Raw genomic sequence first — 4945 nt, 5'->3', positions numbered from 1 at the left:
CGCTGGCTGCCATCTTCCTCTTTAAATGTCGGCTGGGAAGTTTACTTGTTGTGACCCAAGTAGTCACTCTCACTCATAATCGAGTGCCTGAAAATACTCGATCTTCATGTGACCCCCCCCCAATAACCCTTCGAGACTCAGACGACGTTTATCCACGCCCCCTCCCCGTTTCCGTTCTTTATGTTACATTTTTCTCCCCCTCACTATGTCTTACTTTCTTTTCTTCACCTCGCTTCTTCTGTCCCTATCCTAAAGTTTGGAGGAACTGACGACTTGTGGGGTTTTTGGCTGCAAACTGCAATTAATCGGCAAACTATTTAGGTCAGAATCTGGGCTCTTCGGATAGGATCCTGCACGGGGTCGGGTTCAGGCCCTCTCCGCCGCGCGACCCCCCGCGGCTGGGGCAAGGGGAACCTTCCTGCCTCCCACCTGCGCTGGCTGCCGCTAGCCCGCCTTCCCGCGCCGGGAGGTTGCGCGGACACTACTGTTCTCCCGGAAGGAGGAAACCAGCAGCCAGTTCCAGCTGAGATTGGCCGCGGAAAAAATCCGCTGCCTCCGCAGGAAATCGATATTAAGCCGTTAGGCCTGCACCGGCGCGGGACGTCGGGGCAGCAGCCAGTAGGTCCTGCACGTCTCATCTCATCATTTAGCTAATCGACGCGAAAAGTTTCTGTAAGGGCTGGACCCAGCATCAGATGGTAACACTGATTGAACAAGAGATTAGCACAATAGATCTCTAACCAAGGGGAAGCGTCGCTTTTCACGCTACGCACCGTAATTAATGGTATGAATCAATTAATTTGACTTTTATTGTGTCGAAGGAAAAAAGCGCAACAAATGGAACCGGCAGCTGGGAGTTGTTCACCACCCCCCTTCTCCAGGGAGCTTCCAAGGAGACACAAGAGAATGGACAGCTCAGACCCGGCCTTGGCAGAGGGAGGGTGAGAGGCTGCGATCAACCGCGTGTAGGAAGTCCCGAGAGCCAGCTCCGGCGGGCAGTGGAATCGAAATTAGGTTCATTAGGAGATCACTTCAGAATGACCAGTGAGGGCAGCCCTGGAGTCCCCATCCTCTCCCGTGCATACGCACCCACGCACCTTGCAGGCCAGCCACCCAGGCCGCAGTGGGACCCGTGTGGTGCCCAGAGCTTACCTCTGGAGCTGAGCGACCCAAGATGGGCAAAAGGAGTTTCTACATTTTTAAATTTCCATTTTGTTTTGCCCTACCCCCAACCCCCTTTAGGACCTTCCTTTAGGTTGCTCGGGCAGTTGCAACCTCGACCTCTGAAGCCTGGGGTGATGGGCAGCTAGCTCGCAGCTCGTGTGGATTTCGTGGTAGACTGTCTAGACAGCATTGTAAACCGGTTCCGAGCCTGCGGGCCACAAAGCGATGCAGCTGCGGAAATGAACTCAAATGCGTTTTAGGGTTATCGAGATCACAGAGAAACCGAAAGGCCTTGGAGGTTGGAGGGAGTCTCAGGATAGTCACTGCCCCAAACCTGTCCCTATCCCCAATCGGGAACGTTCTGAGGAATTAGGGATCCAAAGGGCTAGTATTAAATCCAGGGGAACTGTCTAACCGAGATGAAAGTCAATCTGTGTGTCGCGATGCCTGCAATGAAGCAAATTTACAGATTTTTAGTTGTCATTTTATTTACTTATTTGATATGCCAGAGAAAGAGGTGGTGGTAGATGGGGAGACAGAATCATAAGCACCACTCTCTACCAGGAATTAACTCAGTTTCCTAGTGTCTTCTGTAAATATTTCACTAATTCTTTTCTCTCAGACCTTCTCCCCTCGTCCTCTTTCCTCTGGTGAAGCTGGCCCTCCCCTTCCAGGCCTTCTGCCGACAGACGTGCCTTGGGTTCCCTAAGCTCTCCACCCCGGAAAGGCGCTAATGCCAGAGGAAAGAGCTCATGGTGGATTCACCGAGTCAGGAGCACTGATTCCCCTTGGAGGTGTGAGGTCCATGCGCCCCAGCAACGCCACGCACCTGGGTCAATTTGGGGTCCCCACCCCTTGTCCCAGTCGGAATCTCCGCCGCCTTTCTTACCATCACTGACTTTCTTTGCCAGAGAAACTCCGTGTATACTGGCCACATTCTCACCGCCTCCTTCAATGGCTTTGTCGCTGGTTTCCGCGGAACTTAAATCTTGGAGCATTTGCCTATGCTTTAAGAGAAAATCCATGTTAGGTAGCAGCAAAAGAGAGCCCAGTCCACCGGCATGCCAGAGGCCACCGGCGTCCCAGGAGGCCGTGTCCACAGCCCACAAAGTCGCTGTTTGCTACCCGCTCGGTTCTACAGCGATCGGGGCCTGGGCGCGGCGTCTAACCTAGAGGCCCAAGGCCTTTTCCCAGCTCCATTTGACTTACCCAGGCCGCGGCCAATACCAGCTCCTTCCCCAGCTCCTCATTTCCGACTTTTTCATATGCTAAATCGTTTAACAACTCCAAGCAGCCAGTTACGGCTTCTTTATTTGTAAGTTCCCTGTTGTTTCACGTCGTTTTTATTTCTCTCCGCAACTATTCTAATAGATTAATCGATAGCTATCTTCTAACCTGAGTAAGCCCCCAGCTAATGCTGTTGTAACCACGAGAAAATATGTATATACATACGTAGAAAAACACGCCCGCGTCCAGCCAGGAAAGCCAGGGACGGACCCAAGTGGTTAGGTTTAGGGAGAGGAGAGGGGAGGAAAAAAAAAAAGACACCTCAGCAGGTGTCTTCTCTCGGAACGAGCTCAGAAGCTGGAGGGGGGTCTTAAGTCTAATTAGCAAGAGGGAGCCCGGTGCGTTGCCTTTAGTCTTTAGAGAGAAAACAATCAACAAAACAGAGACTAATAAGTTTTTCTTCTTTAAAAATGAGATGGCAGGCTTCTTCTACATTGCCAGTCTCTGTCCAAGGAGTGTTGGCAACCGGGGGGAGGGGAGGAGGAAAGGATAAGGGGCGGGGAAGGCAGGGCAGCGGGAGCCGCACGGTCCCTCGGACACTCTTAGGCCCACGCCCTCACTCCCACCCACCCACACTCACACCCTCACTGGACCCCCGCGCCGGGATCCAGCCTGGGCAGGGGTCTCCAGGCGGGCCGGAGCGCCCTCGGGGCCGGTTGGATGCTGGGCGCGTGGTGCGGTGCGGAGTTGCGAGTCTCTCGTCCCTTTGTTGACAATTCCCAGAACCAACTTGAGTTTGGCCGGCTCCGCGGCGGCCCTGACGTCACGCGTGGTCACGTGGCCCCGCCTCCCGCTGGATCTTTAAGTAGAAAGTAATCTATCAGGCCAGTCCTTAAAACGCGACTTTCGACTACCGGGGCTTCGGCGTCCCTGACACCACCCCCCCCCTCTTCGATTGCCCCTGCCAGCGCCCTCCCGAGCTGCTTGGCGCCCGGCNGCGCACGGCACATCTTCTGCGCCGCCGGGACCGTGCAGTCGCGGCGCTCATGGCCACGCACCAGCCACTGTCGCTGAGCCGGACGACTGCTACCATCGCGCCCATTCTGAGCGTGCCGCTCTCTGGACAGTTCCTGCAGCCTGCAGCCTCTGCCGCCGCCGCCGCTGCCGCCGCCGCTCAAGCCAAGTGGCCAGCGCAATAGGGACGTGCCGGTGGCCGGGGCGCTAGCCGGTCGGCAGCCTCAGGCAGCGTGTGCATTTCCCGGCTGCGCGCTCTGCCCCGGTCCCGGTCCCGGTCCCCCTGCCTAATCCTGGACTCGGCCATATCCAACCCCCGCCCCGATCCCCCCACCACCGACCTTCCGCGGCCTCCATCCCCTCGCGCACACCTAAGCTGACCGAGCAAACTCACCGCGCGCCCGCCGGGAATAGCTTTCCATACAGGTAAAACCAATAACCGAATTTTCCAAAAATGCACCCCGACGGCGCCTGTTCTCAGTATCGTAGGGGTGGAGGGAAATTCTTTGTACATATTTGTATAAAAATTATTGACTTTCCTTTTGGGGTTTTTATTTTTTTAAGAAAAAAAAACAAATTCAGTAGATTTAGAGCTCTGAACTTTCATTTTTTTTGAAGGTTCACTCTCCGCAGTTTTATCTGAGAAAATGTATAGAGACGTTGGGAGATTTTAAATACAAAATTTTCAAAAAGGCGAAGTGTCATTCTATTATAAAAGTCTGTTTATATATGAATGAATATATATGGTATTCTAAATGTTATTCCATCGTGTTGTACACAACTTTGTAAATAAATTTTTAAAATGCTCAACATAGTGTTTTATTTAGGTGTCTGAAGTAAATGACAAGATTTTTAAATGGAATTTGCATTTTATCTTCCCCAGAAAATTAAGGAGTTTCAAGTAATGACCTTTTCAAACTTTGACAATTCACAATTAGAGTGTAAGAACATTTTAATTGAAGAAAAAGTATACCTAATTTAAATCATTAATGTTTTTTCCTTTAGTTTTCATCAAAAACCAGGATGCAGGAGATGATCTCCTTCATACCAATCCATTAAATCTAAATAACTAGACAGTTATGTAAAGTAAGCTGTCATTTAAGAAAACACACACACCTAATTCTAAACAACAGCAGTTTTAAGAAAAACCAATGAAGTTTTTAAGACAATGAAAACATCTCACGAGTTTTTAGTCATTTTAATTATCCTTTCAAAAGTAAGCAAATTCCAAACTTCCCTGATTTTAGCTTTTAAGTCAGATTTTGAAATTCCTTTTTATTCCTTAAGTGGAAGTGCTAAATAAACTCAATTGGTTTTTTTTAATTTATGTGATGGCATTTTAAATTTTGCAGTGGGATGGTATTATCTATATTAACCTGATAGATAATACATAGTTGTTTTATTCTTTCATAATATTTTCAGATAAGATATCCTTTTTCTCTGGCACTAATCCATCCACATGATAATTGGATTTCTGAAGGATTCCTATAGATGCTTTCTTTCCATCCAACCCGAAGCCTTTCTCAAGGCAACGAAACAC

At 50.1% G+C, this 4945-nt stretch overlaps 1 long non-coding RNA gene across 1 annotated transcript; it reads right to left on the bottom strand.

The window, feature by feature from the left end:
• Positions 1–778: 778 nt before the first annotated feature.
• LOC125610384 lies at positions 779–3147 on the bottom strand. Its single transcript, XR_007340411.1, has 3 exons — positions 3032–3147; positions 2054–2171; positions 779–1611 (listed from the first exon to the last, which is right to left on the bottom strand). It is a non-coding gene; the product is annotated as an uncharacterized LOC125610384 (long non-coding RNA).
• Positions 3148–4945: the final 1798 nt, after the last annotated feature.

Source organism: Marmota marmota, unplaced genomic scaffold (genome assembly GCF_001458135.2).
Source record: "Marmota marmota marmota unplaced genomic scaffold, marMar, whole genome shotgun sequence".
NCBI lineage: Eukaryota > Metazoa > Chordata > Mammalia > Rodentia > Sciuridae > Marmota > Marmota marmota.
Note: the sequence above shows the minus strand (reverse complement) of the source record. Positions and strands in the feature narration are given on the sequence as shown.